Source organism: Notamacropus eugenii, chromosome 1 (assembly GCF_028372415.1).
Source record: "Notamacropus eugenii isolate mMacEug1 chromosome 1, mMacEug1.pri_v2, whole genome shotgun sequence".
Lineage (NCBI taxonomy): Eukaryota > Metazoa > Chordata > Mammalia > Diprotodontia > Macropodidae > Notamacropus > Notamacropus eugenii.
The window spans coordinates 669,153,858-669,179,939 of record NC_092872.1 but is presented as its reverse complement, the minus strand read 5'-3'; the positions used below and the strand labels follow the sequence as shown (position 1 = coordinate 669,179,939).

General features: G+C 35.9%; 1 long non-coding RNA gene across 2 annotated transcripts in view; it reads right to left on the bottom strand.

Annotated features, from left to right (window-relative positions):
• LOC140521096 (uncharacterized) overlaps positions 1-24,057 on the bottom strand; it is a 31,886-nt gene extending 7,829 nt beyond the window's left edge. For both annotated transcript variants that reach the window (XR_011972792.1, XR_011972791.1), the window contains exons 1-4: positions 22,883-24,057; positions 20,462-20,580; positions 11,470-11,514; positions 10,605-10,936 (exon numbers count right to left, since the gene is read on the bottom strand). This is a non-coding gene — a long non-coding RNA (uncharacterized lncRNA). The remainder of the gene's footprint in view (positions 1-10,604; positions 10,937-11,469; positions 11,515-20,461; positions 20,581-22,882) is intronic.
• Positions 24,058-26,082: the final 2,025 nt, after the last annotated feature.

The following is a 26,082-nucleotide window of genomic DNA, read 5'->3' as shown; positions in this document are numbered from 1 at the left end:
CTGCTAACTACAGTAGTTACTCCTGCACAGAGTTCACCTTAGGGCAGCAAGGTGGTCAGTCCATCTTCCTTAACCCCTCCCAACAAACAGGAAGTAAGTTTAACACATTGAGGTGCAGCTTTCACCTACAAGAAAGCACCATTTTCTAATAACTGGAAGTGCATGATATTTGTCATCTTTATCTATTCCCAATTCTGTGCTTTTTTGCGTTATTGTTGGTCTTAATATCTTTTTTTTTTCTTGTTATACAGCACTGAGATGTTGTGGAGCCAATGAGATATTCATAGCACCTATGGTGGTCATGAATATCCCTATGCAGTTCTGAATTGTGAAATACAACAGACTATCCACATGGAAAACAGAACCAAAACATTTATTCAGACACCAGAAAGCCAAATCCATCATATTCTATGCACAATAACAATTCAGAGAACACCATCATTTCCAAGCCTTCCCCTGCTAGACTTCCCATAAACCAGCTTCATTAAACAAATAACAAGCAGGCTCCCTTAAACAAAATCACAAACAATCTCAGAATGACTGACTCTCATCCTAGTGAGTTGCCTGCTTGCCTGCATCCTTCCTAGCTCTGACTACTCTCTCACCAATCTCTCAGCTGTGCTCTAGCTCTGCCTTTTCCTATTCCATCCATTCAAAAAGCCTCCTCCCATCACAGGCTTCATGTAACTCAACCTTCCATATGACCCAGGCAGGTGACATAGGTCTATATTAATTAATGGGAAAGAGCTCCCCATTTATGTTACCATTAGAGATGTTTTTCATTTACATTTCCAAAACATTTTCTAATATTAATAACTGCTGTTTATATAGTCCTTTAATATTTGAGCAGTATTTTATATGCATTAATTACTCAAGACCTTACCATAATCCTTGGCAGCAGATAGAATAGTTATTATTATATAGTTATAAAATAACTACAGAGTTATATTATATAGATGGAATAACTAAGGGGTTAAATAATTTGCCCAAAGTTTGATGCTAAGTATTAGGAACAGGATTTGAATGAAGTTCTTCTTGGCTACAAGTCCAAAAGTTTTTCCACTTTATAATACTTCTTAGCTTAGATTGTTGCAGTTTTGTAGTGGAATTTGAGTTGGAAATGAGAAGTCATATCCCAATTCGTCTACCTACTACCTGCATGACTTTTACAAAGTCACTGAATCTCCCTGGTCATCAGCTTCCTCACTATACAATGAGAATTTTGACTAAAAGAACTCAAAATCCTTTCTAGCTCTAAATGTTATAGTTTTCAGTCAGCCTACAGGGAAAGTTTGATACTGTCACACACTGCTACACATTTAACAAGTTAAGATATTTGAACATTATACAAAAAATGAGGAGTAATCACAGAATTAGAAAATAATTTAATTATCTAAGCTAACAGGCAAAGATGTCTTCCACTGAGCCACATAATCTTTGATTTAACATAGAAATATAATATTTTGGAATTTGAGAGAAACTTAGAGATCACTGGCCCTATCCCACCCCGTTTTGATCCAGGAATCCTTTCTACCAAGAGCCCAGTGGAAAGACCTCACAACATCAGTTTAGTAAAAAGAACATTGGATTAGGAGTCAGAATACTATGTAGTTTGGGACCTTATAAACCTCAATTGTGATTTCATTTGTCAAATGAGGATGGTAGTTGTCAACCTCCCTCAACAAGCTGTCATGGTCAAATGAAATCCTATATGATGGGCATGTGTTTAGTAAATTGTAAAACAACAACAAACACACAGACTAGCTGTTTACCAAAACAAGTAATACATCATCTGAAACCAACTTATAATTTTCTATACCCATAGCCTCCATGTCTACATTAAGGGGAAGATGATCCCATTTCCTCCTTTTCAAGGTCAAGTTGGGTCACAGGATTCTGCTCTGTTGAGTTTCATTTCTGTTGCTGTTTTTTTTTCTATTTCCATCGTTGCAGCCATTGTACATATTTTATATACCTCATTTTGCATCACTTTTACGTCTCCCTATGATTTTCTGCATTCTTCATATTCACTGTTTCACAAAGGCACCATAAAATTGATGCAGTTTGTTCAAACTAGTAAAAAAAAAATGCCTATTTTCTAAGGTGTCAATATGAATAGGAATCAGTCATGAGTTAAAGGGATAAAGCACAAAACACAGAGTATTTCCAGGCACCAATGTTATGAGTAAGGAAGACACTTTGGGGGCTATCAACCTTCCGCACCCCTTAAAATAATAATAACAAATAGATTGGCACCTCCCCCATTCACATATACCACATTTCTATGCTTCATACTAATTATATTGATAAGGCCACAGTGTAGCAATTCAATCCCCAAAGCTGGCTTTTCACTGAAATATCAGTTTATAGAGATCTTTTCCCTAGATGTAGGCTTAGAGAATTGGAATTAAGTCATAGTCTGGAACAATGTTGTCAAATTCAGCTATAGATAAGGATTCCTATGGGCCCTATATTGACTTAGATCACCATGTATTAAAATCTGCCCTGGAGATGCCATTTTCTAGTTGTTGTTCAGTCATTTCAGTCATGAAAGTTTTCCTGGCAAAACTACTGGAGTAGTTTGTCATTTCCTTCTCCAGATCATTATTACACATGAGGAAACTTAGGCAAACAAGTTAAATGACATTCCCAGGGTCACCCAGCAAGCAAATGTCTGAGATCAGATCACAACTCAGGATGATGAGTCTTTCTGACTTGATGTCCTTCAATATATCCACCACATCACTTATCTGTCCAGATAAGAAAAGCAATTGGGAAATAGTTAATAAAATAAATAAAATCTGGTTCAGATTGCACTTGGGAATGTTGTTGGTTTAGTGACTGGCACCTCTTATTTAGAACATGGCATCTTCAGGGCAGCAACATTTTCTATTATAGGAATATTTGCTACTATTAAACAAAACTCTTGTGGAGAGCAAGGCAAAAATTTGAGGAGGAATTAAGGACTGCCAAGCAGTAACACAATTCATGTTCCTTCAGATTCTTTTAAAAGCATAATGGAAAGGGGCATCTTGGGAGGGCATCAGCTTAAACGATGTATGGGAAGAATTGCATTTCACCTCAATAAAATCTTTGCCTTTTGCTCCCACCTAAAGTCTTTGATAAGCATAAAAGGAAACCGGATTTCAAAGCATAGTTTTAAAATGTTCTCTTTTCAATAGTTAACTGTAATCGTATTGGGTGCTTAATCCCTATTGTGTGTTTTCTCTACATTGCCAGTATTTGATTCCTGATCTGGGAATTAAAAAGCCATTTTGGTCTAATTTTTCAAGACTCATCCCAGTCAAGAGCCAAAGGTCCCAGGTTGTTGAGTACAATGACAGAGAGGCACATTTGTGAAAAGAAGTCGCTTTATGTAGTCTCAAGTGCCCATTGGAAACTGTATTTTCACATTGCAAGTTCTATCCTCCTTATGTTATGTTGCAGGAATAATTATCCATTCTTACATTTCTTCTAATGCACACTTCCACTTTCTCATTTGACATCATTTCAAACAACTATATCATACTTCTCTTCCTGCAGAAAAGAGTACTCTTGGGTTTTACCAGTTTCGCCTCCTAGTGTGTTAAGACAACACACAAACTCCAAACCTCCATGTAAGTTGAGGTAAATATTGGTCTCAGACGTTGACTAGCTTTAAGTTCTTTGTATTTTCTAGAGCTCATATTCCTTGTCTGTAAAGTAAGAATTCTAATTTGTGCTTCACATCATTGATATTAAGTGAGATGAATATAAAAGTACCATATAGATGCTTACTGTCCCTATTATTACAAACACATCTCTGAGAGTGGATTGTACAAAAGCCAGCTTGAAGCCTTTTGAGATTTAAGACCAGAACAATAAGAAATGACTTGAATGCCTTCAGTAGCTTTAAACCATGGAGATAAGTGTGTTTGAAATAAAAGATTCAGGGTTAAGAGGTATAGATGGGTGCTATAGTAAAAGTCATCTTCCTTGAGGACTTTGAATTTTTTTTGCATTTTAACACTCTTATGACATACATATAATCAACCAAATAAGTAGAATTCACAGCTTCATGTAAAGAATGACTTCAAAGGCATAGGGAATGTACCTCCACATGCTAAAATAACTACCTGTATACTTGTTTAATGATGCCTTTTATTCTTGCAATATTCTGTGTAGAGCTAAGACCTAAAATAGAAAAGTCTCTGGGAAGGTTACACGATGAATTAAGTTCACATTGAGATGAAGGTCATTGATTTCAAATACTTTCCTAAGAAGTTTTGAGATAAGATGGAAAAGAGAGCAGGAAGACGCTGGGCACATAAAGTAACAGTGTGACAGGATGCATCTAAGGCAGTGAGAACTCAGAGAATTGGTAGGTGCTTTGTCTTTATTATTTTAGTGAGAGACAGTATGTAGCAAATGTATTTTCACTTTCCAATTTAACTGCTCAAATATGACACAGGCTAAGCAGGTCCAACTTATTTCTCCTCTCCCACCCTCACAAAGCTTTACCCAGTGCATCTGCTCAACCACATTAAAGACATTAGAACTGACCTAGTAGAGACTCCAGAAACACAAAACTGCCTTTGTGAAGAATCCCTGACTCACAGGAATCTCTTTTCTTGCTCAATCCTTCATCCACCTTTCCTTCTTGACTGGATGAGAGGGGAAAGTTTTCAAGCTCTTCCAGTAACCAAGACTACTCAGTTCATTTTATTTTGGGTCTGATCTGGTATTATCAGAGAGATACATAACTGGGGCAGTGAATGAGATGGAGGATGTGAACTAGCCAGTCATAGAGTAAAGAATAACTGATGGACAACTCATATGCTGAAGAGGTCTTAATAAATATCAAGAGAAGGAGAAGGAAACTGATCACTTTATGTGATATCTCTATGGAAGGTGTCTAAAAGTTGATATGGACAAAAGTCACAGAGAATGAATGATCATGGAGGATGTGCAATCTGCATTGCTGAAGAGATTTCATAAATGTTGAAATCATAAATCCATCAAAATATCTATGTAACTAAGTGAAGAAATAAAATTGTGTATTGGGAAACAAAACAAAACAACCACTTAATTAGAATAGGGTCATTTTCCTGTAGTTATGTTCATCTCTTTGTTTATCCTAATTTTGTAAGTTGTTGCCTTTGTAAAGGGAGGATACTTGGTTTCCTATGTGCATGCCTGCAGATAATTCATTATGCTATCTTCTTAATAAGGTGAAACAAAAACCTCAGATTCCATTTTTATTTCTCAGCAACACTTACTTTTTCAAAAGGCCAGATCCTTTGATTTTTCAGTCCCATCATTCTGGCAAGAAATATGTGTTGACCGATAGAGAGTTTATTTTATACTGTGATAAAAACAAACACAAATCTCTTTCTGCTCACTGGTTTGTCAACCTAGTAAGTTGTCATCATCTTTCCTTTCAGTTCTGTCTGTATAGTGATATCTCACATTAACTCCAAATATAATTACTATCTAATCAAACACATGAACAATCCATTCTTTCCCTAATCATTCTCTAGAATCTGTTTTGCTGACTGAATTAATTCACTGCCTCTCCCTGCACCAAATCCATGACCATTCTGAACCCAATTATGTTGGCATCAGCTTTGACTCTAGCTTAAAATCTCTACTGAGACAAACTTTTGAGATACTAATGATAATTTCTTTCTAGTTCTCTATCCTGAGTTGTTTCATCCTTTAGAAAATGGGTCTCTACAGTATCTTTCCATCTTTAATTTGTTCTCCTTTGCTCTTCAGGGAGGTATAAAGGACCAAGGTGTTTGTGCTGAAGCTTCTGAGCAGGTCACCTTGTGAAGGGATTGATGTGGAGCCACTCCAACCTACTGGGGAGGATCTTTATTGCACTCACTTGGAACTGTTTCTAATGTGACCTTAATGAAAATACTTCTTTCAATTTTCCACAAAAAGAAAATAAATACAAGTTCTTAGAAATTGCTTTTGCACATTGGGTAAAGAAAAATATTCTTTCTATAGCTCTCCCATTTATCTGAAGTTGTCTCCAGGATGTAAAAAAACCAACATCCTAATTTCTACAGAAATATGGACTTTGAAGTAAAATATATAGAAAATGGGATTTGTGATATATTTAATGGTTACAAAATTAGAAAGCATCCAAAATAATTGAATAAAAGTTTGAGGGAAAAATCTAATAAAAGTCATTTTAAAATACTTATATCTGCAAATGAACTCACTGGCCTAGATAACATGTAATACTGGCAGGCAAATTCAGAATTCTCTCCTATAGAAAGACCAGGCTCCAGAAAAGTCCCCTCTACCCAGTCACTTCAACCTGTCTAAAAATGTCCAGAAACTTTATGGCCAAGCAATCAACAAGTGTTTATATATTGAGCACCAAGTATATATTTATTTAGTCTTGAACTGGGTAACAAAGGAGGCAATACGATATAGTGGAAAAATAAATGGTTCAAGAGGAACTACACTCAAATTCAGCTTCTAACATGATATTATTTCAAGCAAATAACTAAGAATCTCTGTGCTTCTGATTCATCATTTGTACAAAGGAACTTGTTGAGCTAAATGTCTGTTGAAGTTCCTTGCAAATCTAGGTTTGTGATTCTATAAGAGGACATAGAAGACATATCAGTCATGATTCTTGTCTAGAAGCATTTTATACTCTAGTAAGGTAAGTAATAATAATTGTTTTAATATAGAGCTTTATATATGATAAATTTTCTAGTTCTATTTATTTCATTAAATATATCCCAATTCAATAAAAAGTTTGTCTTTTTTTATTTCATGTTTCAAATTCTTACCTTCCCTCCTGTTGCAACACCTTTATCGAGAAGGCAAATAATTTTATTTTTGTTATAAATGTGAAGTCATGCAAAACATATTTCAATCTTAGTCATATTGCAAAAAAAAAAACCTCTGATAAAAAATAAAACAAGAAAAATAAAATTTAAAAAAGGATGCTTCAGTCTAAATTCAAAGTTTATCAGTCAGTTCTGTGGAAATAGATAGTATTTTTCATCATGGCTCCTTTGTTTTTAATCATTATTTCAATTAGAAATGTTGTCTTTCACAGTTAAATAATCCTTATAATAGTTCTGTTAGTATATGCAATGTTTCCCTGGTTGTGCTCACTTCATTTTACCTAAGTTCATGTGAGTCTTCCCTGGTTTTTCTGAAACTATCTAACTTTTCATTTCTTACAACACAATACTATTCTATCACATCATATGCAACAACTTCAGCCATTCACCAGTTGACAAGTAGCCCTTTCATTTCCAATTCTTTGTGACCAAAAAAAAGAAAAAAAAAACTCTAATAAAGAGCTAAAAAGAGCTGCTCCTCTCCCCTTTTCTTTGTCTTCTTTGGTATACAGACCTAGAAGTGGTTGTGCGCAATGTGAAATTGTTCTCCAGAGTGGTTGAAGCAATTCACAACTTCATCAGCAACATATTTGTTTCCCAGTGTTTCCGTACACCTATCAACATTTGTCGCCTTCTTTATCTGTCATGTTAGTCAGTCTGATAGGTGGGAGGACATACCTCAGAGTTCAAAAGTGTTCTAGCTTATCCTCATTATAGATAAGGTTTACTGAAGGTTTTGGGTAGATACTACTTATCATTTTAAGAAAAGCTCCATTTATATCTATGTTCTCTACTGTTTTTTTTTTTAAATAATATTGGGCACTGTGTCTTGTTGAAAGGGCTTTTTTTTGCAACTAATGAAATAATCACATCATTTCTGTCAGTTTTTTATTCAATATGGTCAATTAGTTTTCTTAATATTGAATAAGCCCTGCATTCTTGGTATAAATCCCACCTGGTCACAGTGTATGATCCTTGTGATATAGTACTATAATCTCCTCATTAGTATTTTATTTAAAAATTGTACATCAATTTTCATTGGGGAAACTGATATTTAATTTTCTTTCTCTGTTTTCACTTTCCCTGGTTTTGGTATCAACAACATCCTTCTTTCTCTCTTGTTTTTTCAAATAGTTTATGTATTATTGAAGTTAATTTTTTATAAAGTTGACCCTGGGGATTTTTCCTTCAGCAGATGATTGATGGCTTGTTCAATACATATTTATATATACATATATGTATATATATGCATATATGTGTGTGTATGCATGTGTATGTATATATGTATATGTACCCATGCATATATGTATATATGTGTGTGTGTGTATTAAGATTAGGCTACTAAATTATTCTTTTTTATCTTTTGTTAACCTGGGCAACTTGTATTTTGTATTCATCCACTTTGTTTAGATTATCAGATTTATTAACATATAATTTGGCAAAATAGCTGCTATATTTTGCTTTAATTTCCTTTTTATTGGTGATGCATTCATTCTTTTTACTTTTTTGATACTGGTAGTATGCTTTTCTTTCTTTAAATCAAAGTAATCAATGGTTTATCCATTTTATTGCTTTTTAAACAAAAATCAGCTCCTAGTTTTATTTATTAGTTCAATAAATCTATTACTTTTAATTTCATTAATCTCTCCTTTACTTTTTTAAGGTTTCCAACTTGGTTTTAATTGGGGATTTTTAGTCTGATCTTTTTCTAGTTTTTTTTTTAAATTTCATGTTCCATTCATTAATTTACTCTTTATTTTATTGATGTAATAATTAAATAAATTTCCCCATAAATGCTACTGTGTCTGCATCCTATACATTTAGATACTGTGTCTCATTTTTATTGTCTCTTTGTTGAGAGTATTGATTGTTTCCATCTGTTCTTTGACCCGTTAATTCTTTAGGATTAGATTATTTAATTTCCACTTGATTTTTAATCTTTCTTTGTACAACTCCTTATTGAATTTAATTTTTGAATTACAATCTGAAGGTAATTAATTTCTTATTTCTACTTATCTGCATTTGTTTGTGAAGGTGTTATGCCCTAATACAAGGTCAATTTTTGCATAGGTGCCATAGACCCCTGAAGAAAGGTTTATTGCTTTCTATTCCCATTCAGTTTTACCTAAAAGTCTTTAACTCTTACTTTTCTAAAATTCTATTCATCTTCTTAACTTCTTTCTGGTTATTTTATGCTTTGATTTATGTAGTTCTGAGATGGTGTAGTTGATGTCTTCTACTAATCTAGTTTTATTATTTCTTTCAATGAATCATTTAGCTCCTCCTTTAAAAACATGGATGCTATACCATTAGGTGCATATATTTTTAGTACTGATAATACTTAATTGTCTAGGATAACTTTTAACAAGATATGTTTTCCTTTCTTATCTCTATTAATTATATTTTTCATTGTCTGAGATCATGATTGCTTCCTTTGCTTTTTTTGCTTCATTTGAAGCATAATAGATTTTGTTACAATCCCTTATTTTTACTCTGTGTGTCTCTGCTTCAAGTATGTTTCTCAAAAACAACATATATAGGTTCTGGTTTTTATTTCACTCTGCTATCCACTTCTATTTTATGCATGAGATCGTTCCATTCTCAGTTATGATTACTAATTGTGAATTTCCCTCTATCCTATTTTCCTCATTTGTACTCTGTTCTCTTTCTCTCATCCTGTCCTTCCACATAAGTGTTTTGCTTCTGAGCACCACCTCCTCAAATCCACTATCCCTTCTATAACCCCCTTACCTTCTTTAATTCACCTCCTCTCCTATTTTTAGATAGGGTAAGATAAATTTCTATACCCAAGCGAGTCTGTATGTCATCCCCTCTTTGAGCCAAATCTGATTATAATAAGTTTCAAACAATGTTCACCCCCTTCCCTTCTTTCCCTCTACTCTAATAGGACTTTGGTGCCTCTTCATATGATGTAATTTACTCCATTTTGCATCCCCTTTCATTTTCTCCTTTTTTTTACCCTTTAATTTTTATATCACCACATCAAAGTTAACTTATACCAACATCCTCTCACTATGTATACCTCTTCCAACTGCCATAATAGATATACAGTCCAGAAGAGGTATAATTAGCATCTTCTCAAGTAGGGATGCAAATAGTTATGGGATATCATGTTGTTTTTTTTTTTCTTTCTGGTTTACATTTTTATGTCTCTTTTATTTGAAGACCTTAATTTTTCTTCAGGTTGAAAGGAAAGAGAGAATACAGTGGAGGAAAACTGGTGGAGGAATAGGATGGAGGTAAATGCAATTAACAATTTTGAATGTGAAAAAAATTTGAAGCCATTTTCTCTGATAGATGCCTCATTTCTCAAACATACCAAGAGCTGAGTCAAGTTTATGAGAGAGGGAGTCATTTCTCAATTCATAGATCATCAAATGATATGATCAGTTTTCAGATGAAGTAATCAAAGCTATCTACAGCCACATAAAAATATTCTAACTCACTATTGATTGGAGAAATGCAAATTAAAATAGTTCTGAAGTACTATCTCATATTCATTAGATTGGCTAATAGGACAGGAGGGGTGAATGACAAATGTTGGAGGGGATGAGGGAGAAATGAGACTCTAGGTGGAGTTGTGAAATAATTCAACCATTCTGTGGAGGAATTTGGAGCTATGCTTGAAGGATATAAAGCCATGAATACCTTAGTAGTACTACTGCTGAGTCTGTATCCCAAAAGAGGGAGGGGGCAGAGCCAAGATGGTGGAGTAAGAGCAAGACTCACCTAAGCTCTTAGACGAATTCCTTCAGATACCTCTAAAAAGAGAATCTGACCAAATTTTGGAGTGCAGAATCCAATAGGAGACAGACAGTGGCAGATTCACACCCCAGGACAGACTGGAAGGTCCACGGGAAGAATCTGTTCCACAGGGGTGAGCTCACAGTGCACAGCACAGCACATCCAGCGCAGCAGAGTGGGAGGGCCCCAGGGAAACCTGAGACAGCAGTAGGTGGAACCAGTAGAGTGGCAGGCCAGGGTGAGAGACCAACAGAACCAAGCAAGGGACAGCTGCTGAGCACCAGATATCAGGCACAGCAGCCCCTGAGACTTTCAGCCTGCAGATTAAACATGTATAAGTCACCTATTTGAACTTCTGGGAGCCAGGATGGCAGAGTGATCAGTAAATGCTCTCTCCTCCCCTCTTGATGACCTTGAAAGAACCATTAAATATTTCCCCAGAAAATTCCTGCATCAGTGGGAACAGCAAAGGGGGCAAATAGTCTCATAACACCTAAGGCTAGGAAAATAGCTAAGGGCGATTCATCCTAATGTGGCACAGGCAAACCAGAAGGAGAGGGGCCCCAGGGCAGTGGAAACTCACAAAAGAACCCAGGAAAGCCTCAGGCTAGGAGAGGAGCCCCAGGAGGGGCAGAAACTCACACTAGGATCAAGGTTTACCTCAGCACTCTAGGGGAAACCAGAAGACAATAGGGCAGCTGGGATTACCATCCCCTGAGCTTGCCTTTGGCTCAGTTCAGCTGAGGAGATCTCCTTTGACCAGACCACCCCTCCCCCATGCTTAATACGCTAGCCCCAGAGCTGATCAGGGAAACACAAAACAAAACAATAAAAAGACATTTGCTCTTACCTTTTTCTCACAAGTCAGCTCAACACCAAGTTCTGCAGCTTCTAACTGAAAGAACCAGAAGCCACAACACACAATCACCATCATGAACAAGAAAAAGCAAAACAAGTGCAAAAACACCATAGAATCTTTCTATGGGGACAAGGACCAAAACACAAATACCAAAGAGGTCAGTAGTGAGACTGTATTTCCATCTAAAACTTCAGAAGGGACTATGAACTGCTTGTATGCACAAACAGCTCTCCTGGAACAGCTAAAAAAGAAAATAGAAGAAAAACTGGCCAATGATTTTAAGAGTATGAAAAAAGAATTCACTGATGAGAAAATCTCTTTAAAAAGGAAAATTGAATAAATGGAAAAGGAAGTACAAAAATTAACTGGAAAAATAACTCCTTAAAAGGAAAAATTGGACAGATGGAAAAGGAGATGTAAAAGTTAACTGAAGAAAACAATTTGCTAAAAATTAGAATTGGACAAGTAGAAATTAATGATTCTGAGATAGTAAGAATCAGTCAAACAAAATCTAAAGAATGAAAAGATAGAAGACAATGTAAAATATCTATTTGGAAAAACAGCTGACCTGGAAAATATATCCAGGAGAGAAAATTTAAGAATTATTGACCTGCCAGAAAGCCACAATGAAAGAAAGAGTCTAGACAATATCTTCCAGGAAATCATCCAGGAAAACTGCCTAGAAGTGCTAGATCCAGAGGGCAAAATAGTCATTGAAAGAATCCACCATTCATCTCCCGAGAGGGATCCCAAACTCAAATCCCCAAGAAATATCACTGCCAAATTCCAGAACTATCAAGTGAAGGAGAAAATACTACAGGCAGTCAGAAAGAAACCATTCAAATATTGAGGAGCTACATTAAAAGATTGAAGGAATTGGAATCTGATATTTCATAAGGCAAAGGAGCTGGGACTACAACCAGGATCAATTACCCAGCAAAGTTCAGCATAACATTTCAGGCAAGGAGATGGTCATTCAATGAAGCAAGAGATTTCCCAACCTTCATAATGAAAAATTCGATCTTCAAATGCAGGTCTCAAGAGAGGCATAAAAAGGGAAACAGGGGGAAAAAAACAAATTGTTATTCAATTTGGGCAAACTGTTTATCTCCCTATAAGGGAAGGTGATACTTGAGAATTGTACATTTATTATGAAATATAAAAGGGATATACATAGAGGGAATGGGTAAAAAGTGAATGATGTCATGTTAAAAATATGATTTAAACATGCAAAGGGATTGTAACAGGAGGTGTGAAAAAGAGGAAGCATAAAAATGGTAAATTGCATCACAGGAAGAAGTACAAAATTATAGTAGAGGGAAAGAGGGGAGGGAGGTTAACATTGTTTGAGAGGTACTCTCATTTGATGGGGTTCAAGGAAGGAACAATAAACTTAAGTATATAATTTTAATGAGCTCTATAGGTAGTAGGAGGAGAAGGGGGAAGAGAGAGGAGGATAAGCTAAAAGGGAGGGAAGAAGCAGTAAGGGTAAAGGGGAGTAAAAGGGAGAGGGGCTAAAAGAAGTAGGGGAAGACTGCAGGAGGTGGTGGTGAAAACTGTATCCCAAAAGAGTTTTTTTAAAAGAAAAAAAAAAACCTTAACCTTATTCTTGGTTCTTAAAAATATTCTTTTCCCCCAGAAAAAGAGCTACTATAAATATTTTTATGCATATAAGTCCTTTTCCTTTTCTGGGTGTAAAGGATAAGAAGGGGAAGTTCATCAATTGGGGAATGGCTGAACAGGTTGCAATATGTAATTATGATGGAATACAATTGCAGTATAAGAAATGATGATCAGTATACTCTCAGAATAAACCTGGGAAACTTGCATGGGCTGATGCAAAGTGTAATGAACAAAGTAACAACAATATTGTAAGATGATCAGCTGTGAATGACTTAGCTATTCTCAGCAATATAGTGATCTAAGACCACTCTGAAAGACTTATGATGAAAAATATTATCAATCCCCAGAGAAAAGACTGAGGGTATTTGAATACAGGTTAGAGCAATCTTTTTAAACTTTATTTTTCTTAAGGGTTTTTTTGTCTATGTTTTCTTTCACAATTTGACTATTATAGATATGTTTTGCATGACTACATACGTATAACCTACATCAAATTGCTTGCCTTTTTATTGGGTAAGGGGGAAGGAGGAAGGCAGAGAATTTGGAACTCAGTGTTTTAAAAACAAGCATTAATAGTTGGTTTTACATATAACTGGGGAAAATCAAATACTAAATAAAAGCTAAGAAATTATTAGAAAAAATAAATGTTGGGGGCAGAGCCAAGATGGCGGAGTAGAAGGACACACCTCTAGAAGCTCTCCTTTCCACAACTCATAAAATACCTGTTAAAAATGACTCTAAACAAATTCTAGAGCAGCAGAAACCACAAAATGACAGAGTGAAATAGGTTTCTAGCCCAAGGCAACCTGCAAGACAGAGAGGAAAGGTCTATTGTGCCAGACACAGAGAACAGTACAGTGTGGACCATGCCTCAGCAGGGACAGGACTGGAGCAGTCTTTAAGGCACTACTGGCAGCAGCTACTGGTCCCAGATTCCTCAACTCACAAACTCCAAAGACAGTTTTAAAAGTCAGTGAGAAAGCTCTTTTACTTGGGTGAGAAGGAAAATCAGCAGTCTAACCCCAGCCCCAGGCAGCAGCAGTTTCTATTGTTGGAGCACTGACCTAAAGCCCCTGAGGGAATTGAGCAGTTGATCTGAATTTCAGCCCTAAGTGCTGGCCCTGGGGTGAGGAAGAGTGCTGGTTGGCTTGGTGGAGCTGGTAGAGGCTCTGGAGAGAGAATCCTGGTCACAGACCAAAGAGCAGGCCAGGAAAGGAATAAACTTCTCTCCCTTGATTGTGCCACCTTGGAGGAACTGAAAACTTACAAGTCCCCAGATTATACCCCCCTCTTGACAAAGGACTCAAAAGTCAAGTAATTGGCTGCAAAAATGCCAAAAAAAGGGGGGGGGGGGAATAAGACTGTAGAAGGTTACTTTCTGGGTGAACAGGAATTTTCTTTCATCCTTTCGAATGAGGAAGAATAATGCTTATGGTCAGAGGCCTCCAAAATAAATATGTAAAAGTCTCAGGCCATGGAAGAGCTCAAAAAGGATTTTGAAAATCAAGGAAGAGAAGTGGAGGAAAAATTGAGAAGAAAAATGAGAGTGATGCAAGAAAATCATAAAAAGCATACTTGCTAAAGGAGACACAAAAACTGCTGAAGAAATTAACACCTTGAAAAATAGACTAACTCAGATGGCAAAAGAGACCCAAAAAACTAATGAGGAGAAGGATGCTTTAAAGAACAGAATTAGTTTTTTGGAATGGAAAAGGAGGTTCAAAAGTTTACTAAAGAAAATAGTTCTTTTAAAATTAGAGTGGAGCAGATGGAAGCTAATGACATTATGAGAAACCAAGAAATTACAAAACAAAACCAAAAGAATGAAAAAGCAGAAGACAATGTGAAATATCTCATTGGAAAAACAATTGACCTGGAAAATAGATCCAGGAGAAACAATTTAAAAATTATGGGATTGCCTGAAAGCCATGATCACAAAAAGAGCCTAGACATCATCTTGCATGAAATTACCAAGGAAAACTGCCCTGATATTCTAGAACCAGAGGGTAAAATAAATATTGAAAGAATTCCCAAATCACCTCCTGAAAGAGATCCAAAAAGAAAAACTCCTAGGAATATTGAAGCCAAATTCTAGAGTTCCCAGGTAAAGGAGAAAATATTGTAAGCAGTTAGAAAGAAACAATTCAAGTATGGTGGAAATAGAATCAGGATAACACAGAGTCTAGCAGCTTCTACATTAAGGGATCGAAGGGCTTGGAATATGATATTCCAGAAGTCAAAGGAACTAGGACTAAAACCAAGAATCATCTACCCAGCAAAACTGAGTATAATGCTTCAGGGGAAAAAATGGCCATTCAACGAAATAGAGGACTTTCACACATTCTTAATGAAAAGACCAGAACTGAATAGAAAATTTGACTTTCAAAAACAAGAATCAAGAGAAGCATGAAAAGGTAAACAGGAAAGAGAACTCATAAGGGACTTATGATAAAGGATTATATTTGTAACTCTTGAAACTTTTCTCAGTATTTGGGTAGTTGGAGGATTACACACACGCATGCACACGCACACACACACACACACACACACACACACACACATATATATATATGCATACATACATACTCAAAGGGGACAGGGTGAGTTGAATAGGAAGAGATGATATCTAAATAAATAAAATTAAGAGGTGATAGAGGAATATATTGAGAGGAGAAAGAGAGAAATAGAATGGGGCAAGTAACATCTCATAAAAAAGGCAAGAAGAAGCTTTTTCAATGGAGGGGAAAAGGGAGAGGTGAGAATGAAAAAATGAATCTTACTCTCATCACATTTGGCTTAAGGAGGGAATAATATGCTCACTCAATTTGGTATGAAAATGTAACTTACACTACAGGAAAGTAGGGGAGAAGGGGATAACTGGGATGTGAGGTGAATGTTAGAAGGGAGGGCAAATGAGAGGAGGGGAGTAATTTGAGGTAAACACTTGGGGAGGGATAAGATCAAAAGAGAAAATAGAATAGATAGGGGGGTCAGGTTAGGATGGAGGGAAATATGGTTAGTCTTTCACAACATGACTATTATGGAAGTTTTTACCAAAACTACACATATATAACTTGCACTGAATTGTTTGCCTTCTCGGTGGGGATGGGTGGGGAGTGAGGAATGGAGAGAAGTTAGAACTCAAAGTTTTAGGAAAAAATGTTGAGAATTGTTTTTTGCATATAACTGGGAAATAAGAAATGCAAGTAATGGGGCATAGAAGTCTTTCTTGCCCTACAAGAAAAGAGAAAAGATGGGGTTAAGGGAAGTTAGGGTTCTGATACAAAGGAGGGCAGATTGGGGGAAGGGGATATCAGAATGCATAGTGCTTTTGTGTTTGGGGAGTGGAGAAATGGGGAGAAAATTTGAAACTCAAAGTCTTGTGGGCATGAATGTTGAAAACTAAAAAGAAATAAATAAATTGGGAAAAAAAATAAATGTCTACCCATCAGGGTTGATTTCTTCTATCAGTGGCATAACCTTTCAAAAGAAAATTTAAAGTATTCAGTGTCTCCATTAGGTGTCTTTGGATATTGAGAAAAAATATCATCAATTTACTGATTACTAGCTAGCCTAACTAATAAATTGATTTTTAATTACGAAGAAACTCTGTCACCTTTTTCATTTGTCAGTGTTACTTATTGACCTTGGACAGGTCACTTAAACTTTTAGCTTTGGTTTCTTCATCTTCACAGTGAGGATAATAATATTATCTATGTCCCTGGGTTGTTGTGAGGATAAAAAAGGATAATTTTAAAATGCTTGGCCTATTGTCTGGCACATACTAAATGCTATGTAAATGTTATCTAATACTAAATATTATTATTATCTCTCTTCTCCCTATATCAGACTGCCTCTCAGGATTGGTACTACTGAGTTTTGAAGAAGGGAAGATTGGTTACAGCTACAATATTCAGAGAAATTATCACATGAAAAATCCCCCCACTAACATCTTACTTTGTTTGCCTGGGGCCCCTCACTTTTCGGGTAAAAAAAAATTAGAGGAAAAACTTGTATAAGTTTGGAAAATATTTTAAAGATTTAGAACTCTTGAATCAGATGATTCCATATTTAGAGCTCTCACCTTATGACTCTAAATGTAATACAGTTCAGCCTTCTCATTTTATAACTGAAGAACCTGAAATTCATAGAGGTAAGATGTATTCAGTGTCCCGAAACTACTAAGTCAAAGAAAAAGAATTCATAACCAGGTCTTTTGACTCTAGATCCAGCATTCTTCTCACTGTACCATGTTATAATTTAGAAAAGACCTGGTTTTGAATTCATTGGGTGCTTCCACTTACTAGCTATGAAATAATATCATCCTTTTGTTTATTATCCATGCTATTTGGAATCTCCAAGACAGACAACTCTTTTGTACTTTGGGATTTTGTTCCACTAAAGAATCTCTTCTACAAGGTAAAGTAATATGACTTCCTTAAACAGATGAATTTAGTATGCTTTTCCTTATTTGAGTGCAATGCATTTCAATGGCATATGCAGTGGAATGGAATTTACACTTGGATGATAAGGTTTGAATACGGGATCTCCCACTGTGTGACTGGGTAAGTAATTTAAATTCTCTGGGTTTCTTTCCTCATCTATAAAATATAGGGTTTGGATTAATTGATGGCTAAATTCCCTTCTACATCTAAATCTATGATCCTCTGTCTGAATAATAAAATTCAAGAAAACATAATCAAAATCAGTTTCCCCATTCTTTTTCAAACTGAAAACTAATTGATTAGTGGACTCATTAAGCTGAGCCTTTCTTTCATTTCTCAGACACTAACCCTGAACCAAGCAAAACTGAACGTTTGCTTCTCAGACTCAAGGAATAATTAAAAAGATATTACCAAAAACCAAATCTGAGTTTTTTTAAGCCTATTTATGTCTGCATTGGGGTCTGTTTCCAAATTAACTTAATTAATTTAATTACAAATAAAATTCCTTGTGGTTTTCACCCTATTCTCAATAAGTTTCAGATGAAAAGAAAACCATACATGAAGCCTCCACTTCCAAAGAGAGGGAACTATTGTTGTCATTTAAATAGAAAGACTTGTGAATTTTAAAGTCCATTGGCCAATGAGGAAACAAGATCAAAATAAGATGGGGATAAGGAAGAAGATTTAACACATTTCTAATGCTGCTAACCATATCCAAAGATATCCTCATTTCAGAATGCTCTCTTGAGGCCTCCTCTTGTCTCATTCACATATAAAATCTTCTCAACTGATCAAACAGCAAGCATTTATTAAAGACCTACTATGTGCCAGTTACTGTGCTATGTGCTAGGGAAACAATGACAAGAATGATGAAAAGACCAGAACTGAACAGAAAGTTTGACTTTCAAAAACAAGAATCAAGAGAAGCATGAAAATGTAAACAGGAAATAGAAATCATAAGGGACTTACTAAAGCTGAACTGTTTGCATTCTTACACGGAAAGATAATATTTGTAACTCTTGAAACTTTTCTCAGTATTTGGGTAGTTGGGGGATTATACACACACACACACACACACACACACACACACACACAGATATATAGACAGAGGGCACAGGATGAGCTGAATGATGTAAGGTTTCACATAGGATGCAGTCCCTGAGCTGAGTCATGAAGGAAATTGAGGAATTCCATAAGTCAGAGACGGAAAATGAATTGCAAGCATTGGACACAGGCAGTTGAAGGGAAAAGAATTAAGAGATGGAATATCTGGTTCAAGGAATAGAGTGAAGACCAATTTGTCTCCACCACTCAGTATGCACTATTCAGAGCCTACTGTGGGCCAACTTTTGTGCTTTGCTCAAAAGGATACAAAGACAAATTTTAAAAAGCATGGTCCTTGCTTTCAAGAGCTCATCTTCTACTAGGCAGCTAGGTAGTGCAGTCAATAGAGTGCCAGCTTGGGAGTCAGGAGGGCCTGAGTTCAAATTTGGCCTCAGATAATTACTTAGATAAGTGACTTTGGGGAAGTCACTTCACTCTATTTGCCTCAGTTTCCTCTCCCATAAAGCTTGAGAGGGAAATAGAAAACCACCCCACTATCATTGCTAAAAAAAACCCCAAACGCAGTCACAAAGAGTCAGACATGACTAAAACAACTGAATAACAACATCTAATAAGGGGCAAAGTATGCAAACAACTATGTACATGCAAATACATAGGGTATAAATCTGAGTTAATCTCAGAGAAAATTGAGTAGAGAAAGGATGTTGGGGTAGTGAGAGGGACTGTTTAACTACAGACATAAAAGTAATAGCATAACCATAACTCCATGCCAAGGTTTTGGATGCCTTGATCAATGATTTCTATATGCCAAGTGAGATGATCTTTGATATAGACATTTGTTGAACAAAGTCATAAGGAAACCTGAGAAAATCACTTGCTCCTGAGAGTTAAGTGAAAGTTCTCATATTGTCTATCATGTTCTATATGCTCCAGAATAATTCAATGTCCTATGACATCAATTTGTACCCAAAGAGATGTTTAATATTCTTTCAGGATAGATTTAATCCCAAAGTTCAATATAAAGAAATCAACTTTGAAAATACCTCTGTCCCAACTCATTGGCCATTCCTATGGAAAACTTGGGTGCAGTTCTCCCTAAGTTGTTAGTACTGTCTCCCTCCTTGAATTGTCATATATGCTACCTATTTATATGATTTATCTCTATAGTATAATGGAAGCCATGAGAGGGCAAGAAGTGTATTTTTTTCTTTGTATCCCTATCCCTCAAACATTTACTTATGTGCATCTATTATGGTTATTGTATATAATAGGGGTACATTGGGTGCTACTTGTCAGATTGTATTTTAAAAAAGAAAATCAGAAAGTAAAAATATCTAGATTAAAATGAAGGGGGAAAGAATGAGGGATAGGTCACTTTGGGTTGTGCATTCAAAAAAACAGTCAAGGAAAACAACTTCAGGAAGTCTGTGCTGAAGAACCTAACCAAAGTAGTATCTTGAAAGGAGGGATAGGCAATTGTTTGAAAATTATTATTTTTTGCTGCAATAATCACAGCGAAGGATTGATGTTGGGAACAGGTATATGACTCACAGAGGAGGAATAATGAGATAAAGAAGCATGCTGCTAGAACAGGTGATCTACTAATTAGATTGCAGTAATGTAGTTCATTCCAGGTTTTGATAGATATTATCTTGAAATTTACTAAAGAAATAAAACAGAAAAACAGGAGAAATGATTGAGCGCCTCAGTCCTAATGAAATAAGAATGACAGAGAAGAAATACATTGCCATAATACTCTTGTAAGCAAAAGTAAAGCATTTCCTCTTGGAATATCATGACCTGACTGGAAAAAAAATGGGTCAAACCATGCCAATAATAGGGAACTTTACCTTAGTAATTATTGCTGCCACATAAAGCATCACTATTTTTTTCATATTGATCCAGCCACTGAGATTGTTATATACTGACTTTCCAACCTCTCCCAAAAGGGCTGATAGCATTCTATTGTCTGAAAAGTAGAAATCAACATTAACAAATACACCTTAGCATATTAAGAACATGTGGTGTGCTTCACCCACAAACCCCTGTGCAATGTAAGCTTCTTAAGAGTCAGGAATATTTAATTTTATACTCTCCTAGCACAGTGCCCTGGTATACTGTAGTCACATAATAAATGCTTATGGATTGAGGGATTACATTAGGGTCATATATTAAAAAGTAGAGGTAAAGGAGAAAGAAACATTGGCCACGAGCTATAAATTCTTCATTTTACAGATGAGGAAGGTTATGCCAAGAAAGACCAAAACAATTTTCTAGGGTCACAGAAGAAGGAGAATATTGAGCTAAGACTTGAACTCGGGACCTCTGACTTCAAATCCAGCCCCTTTTCCCATGGTTTTTTGTCAGTATTTCATGACGTGAAGGGCCTGAATTCACATAAAAGGGCTTTTGTCGTGTTTTTTTATTCATATCCTCCATTGGGACGTGATATATTTGTATTTCTAACATAATCTAGAATAGTTAAAATCATTCCTTACTTGCAGTCCCACAGTTGAGGTCCTGATTAACTAAAATAATGAATTCCAAGAAGTCATTGAGTGTGTCCGAATTCATACTATTTATTACAAATCATAATTGTTTAGAATATGGTCATTTGTTCCAGACCGATGGAAATAGACAGTTCTAATTTGAATGTGACCACTTCAAGGGATTTGTTATTCACTGTAATCCTGACCTAGTTATAATAGAGAAGAAGGTTTGATTAAAATAAAGAGAATTTTTAAAATCCCTGAATATGCATATATCAATTCCAAAGATGCATATACATTGTGCTAAAAATGAGGACTCCTTTGACAGATAGGTCTTTCCCAATTTCTTTCTCAATTATGCTCTCTGATGATTTAAGAGGTAAGGAGGCATTAGTCTTTAACTTCCTACCAATTTTGTGTTTTCTTTCTGTTTCTGAAGTCCTTTGCAGTTCTGCCTGTGATTTCACTACTCTTCTTTTTCTTTTTCAGTGACAAGCCTATGTTTGTTTTTAATCTCTATCCACACATCATCATCCATTCTTTCAAGCCAATGTGAATTATTCTCCTCACTTATTTAAATTTAAGAGGACTGGGGACAGAGAGAAAATCTCACTACCCATTTACTCCATGTCAAAGCTTCTTTCCTTGGTTATTTTTCAAAACCATCCTGTCCAGAGAAACCTTGTCTTTTGATTTGCCTTACTTCACTTGAGATGAAATCTTTCCCACTAATTCATTCTTGTTTTCTTGATCAATAACCAAATGCTACATCCTTTTGCAACATAATTGTCTTTTTTAACCAGTCCTGTTACATTTTGTCCCTCTCAAGGTTATCAACCCCTCACAAGGCTGGTTAATCTCTTTTCTCTAATATTATAGCATTCCCCTATTGGCCATGTTCATTCCATTTTAGGGGCCTAGAAAGCAGAACCCCAGTTCCATGTAGCAATTTGACATTATATTTTAAAAATTGATATTTACTTCAGAATTATAGCAAGAATAAACATATAATAAATATTTTCTCCAGCATCTTGTGGGAATAATCGCTATACAATCATTTCTATGCCTAGGGAGGTAAAAGGAAGCAATTAGCCTCAGACTTTAGATCAGTTCTTGCATATTATTAAAACTGAATTCGTGTCTAAAGACAGTGTAGTTTCTAGGTTCTGTTGAGCTAGTGTCACTGGCTCCCTAAGACTTCCATGTTATGCTGTTTACAACATCCATTTTCATTCTTGAGTTCTTAGATGCCTGTGGCGAAAGCTCTCAGGTCAAATGAGAGGTTCTTCTCCCCGAACTTAGAATGGAAAAAAAAAAAAAGGAATAATCAAAGATGCAGATCTGTTACAAAGAGCCAGTGGTTGTTGGGGTGGTGAGAAGAAGCTCTATGGCCCTCCCCTCTTTTCTTATAGTCTCAGCAACTATGCATGAGACATTTCCTGCTTCCCTCAGAAGCAAATGCCACAAAAACCAATTATGGTGCTGAATTGGGCTGTTTTAAAGTCACCTAATTCTGATTACACAGCTCATGGGAAAAGGCTGTTTCCAATCATGTGGTTAGCCTACATAGAATGTCCATGGATGATGTGGTCCTCTCATCTCTCTAAAGTAATTTCCTACCATCATCTTATGAATGATGCCATCTTATGGTGTTTGGGCACGCACCAAACCACCATTGAACTTATAAGAATAACCTTCTGGTTAACATTTAACTTTTCTGAGATTGTAACACTAAAGGAAGTCTATTTACTACCTCAGATTCATAGACTAAAAGAAAATCACCTTTCCACAGCTCACTGGCCAAAGGGCATTCTCACAATGCCTAATAGTCTTGAAGATCTGATTTTATCTTCTCCTTCCTGTGTTGGCTACCTGCTGTGGTCATCTCTGCTTCAGGCTAAAACTGAGGTACAAAGGCTTCTGACCTGTGCTGGTCATGGTGCATAAATTTTATATGTGGTTCTCACTTACTGAAGTTTTCAGTGTTCTCCCAGAAGTCTGAATAACAAAGTCAGAGGATGAAAGACAAAAAGTGAAAAGAACATTTGAACTTAGAAATTGCACCTCCCTCATGCCATTCAGTAATATCTATTTCATTGCATACTAGAGCTTGCTGTAGCCCTGGATGAGGAGACAAAAAACATCTCTTCCATATGCCAGAATCATCAGAAATTTCTCTGCCAGCCTGCGTCTTTCCATGCATCATCTCCTAGAGCCTGGGGGAAAATAATTCAAGGAAATAAACAGAATAAGCTGGGCCCAGGCTACAATAGTCTTTTACAATTAAAATTTCAAAACATTTATGAAGCTTATTGTCAAGGTTTGAACTCAACTAAATTATTTTTTTAATTCAGGCAGCCCATTTCCTCAACTACTTCATCTGTTCTACATCCATACCTGTCATAATCATAGTCTAGTTGAAATCAGGATATTTGACCATGAGTGGACCAGGTTCAAAGGATAAATAATACCAAAGGAAAAGTGCAGAGACATCTGGCAGCCAGTAGAGGAGACCAGAGACTTGGGGCTACATTCCTAATTCAAATATCACACAATTTAAAGCAAGGGATGTGGTGATGTCTTGAATAGGAATCCTGAGGATTCTGAGGAAGAGGCTTTGAAAGACCTAATGATGTCTGATCAGAAGACAGCAATCATAGAACAATTAATTTGAAATAAAGGTCTAATGGTCTTATCCTCCCATCTGAACCTTGGGAAAACTATAATGAAGATAGACGGCATGGTTTGGGTGAGAAAGTTTTCAGGAACCTTATTTTGTCTCTTGATAGGAGCAGGAAGTGAAAGGCTCTCTATGAAAATAGGTCCAGAAGTAGATTTGCGGGGTAGGGGGTGGGGGGGCTTGTTTACTTGTTTTTTACAAAATGATCTTGAAATCAATATGTACCATAAATAAAGCTGAGTATGAGATATCTGAAGAAGACAGATTTGTGCTCTCATCAATCCTAAGAATTGTTTTCTGCTTAGAAAAATGTTTTTAAACAATATTAATCCTCATGAGAATTGATGGACCTTTACTGTATCATGATGAGACAATACTTAACAAACTTGAAATAATTAAACTGGTTACTTAGTTGTCAATTCAACTTGCATGTGTTTATAACATTTAAGTTATATAGCATTTAAGTTATATAGCTAGGACTATTCATGTCCTTGGCTTGGTGTCTTATGAAAGCTATGAACCTCCCTTTCTAATAAGATGGCTCAGGTTATTACTCTCTTATCTTGCTCTGAATTTCAAAGTTCATTTAAGATAATCATAAGTAGTCTCTGAAGATTAACAGACAGAGAAGAAATAAACTGGTTTAATCTCTTATTCTATTACCATATAACTGCTAACTCTAATATATATGAAGTTAAAGAGAAAAGAAACTGTAACTATAATCCTCCATATAATGTACTTCGAAAGTACATATGGGATGTACTTTGAAAATAATGTGTTGTCTTTTGACCCCAAAGATTCATCCAAGGAATCATGGTGGCACTTGCCTTGGATAAGTGTTATATCCAAATGGAATGACCTCAGTTTTGGATAAACGTAAACATTCATCTGTCTTTCTGACTTTGTATCTATCAACGATTTATCTATCAACAGTGGTTTTAATAGATCAATATATAGATATGTTATATTTTTTCTATTTCACTTGTAACAATATTAACATGATTCTTAGATAGGTGATTCATAACATTCTTCATTCAGAAATGGATTATAATTCAACCTGACAACCAGAACTAAAGTGAGAATGAGAGGATAAAAACACAGGCAGTAGACTACATGAACTTAACAAAGCAACATTTGGGGAGTCAGGGGGTAACCTATGGCCTCAAAGTCACATGTTGCCATCCAGGGTGTGGCCCTTTGATTGAACTCAAACTTCACAGAATAAATCCCCTTAATAAAAGGATTTGTTTTATAAAACTTGGACTATCAAAGGACCACATCCAAGGACACAGAAGGCAACACAGAAGGCAACATGTGTTTGAGGCTGCATGTTCCCCACCCCTGGTAGAGCACAAGTGGGCATTTATGATGCCACTTAATAACCTCAGATAGAGGCAGAGTTTTATGCTGGAATTTAAAAACAAAAGGAAACTGGACTTAGATATCAGGATACCTGCATTTTAATCCTGGCTCTGCCACCAAATATCTCAGTGTAACTTTAGGCAAATAATTTCATAGAACCTCTAGATATGAAGGAACCACTAGAGTTTTCTAGTGTTATGCACAGCTGAGCAACAATTCACTTAATAATATTACTGTCAAGTAGTCATTCAAGATCTACTAGGAGAGTTTAGTGATTGAGTGAACTCACTAATTTCATTTCATGTTGGACTTGAATTTGAATCCTGACTTGGCTATTTACTCTCTATGACAAAAAAAAAAAAAAAAACAAACAACTTACCCCTCTAGGCCTCATGTTACTTACATTAAAGATATGAGGGTTGGATTAAATCAACAGTTCTTAAAGTGTTGTCAGGGAACTCCTGGATCTGAGACCCTTTGAGGTCTGCAAGGTCAAATTATTTTCTAAGAATACTAAGATATTTTGATTTATAATATAATAAATACTGATGATGTCACCCACATAAACAAAAGTTCTTTGTGAGATCTGTAGAAATATTTAAGAGTATAAAGTGTTCCTCAAACCAAACTACTGGATAAAATTATTTCTAAAATCCCTTTTAACTTGAAATTCTTTGATTCTTTCAAGTGGCTCCACTCTCTGGGTCTTAGTGTCCTTATCTATCAAGTGAGTGGATTAGAAAAGTAGATCTGGGAGGAGCTTACAACAACTTCCTCCTTCTGTCCTGTGATTTAGAAGAGTTCACGGTTTGAATCTACCTGCCAGATTAAAAGATAGTGGGACAGACTTCTTTAGATAGCAAAGCAGACTTCGTTACAGAAGAGCTTCAATGGGGTAAAGACATTATACCATAGTCCCTAATGCCCACCGGCATTCCTC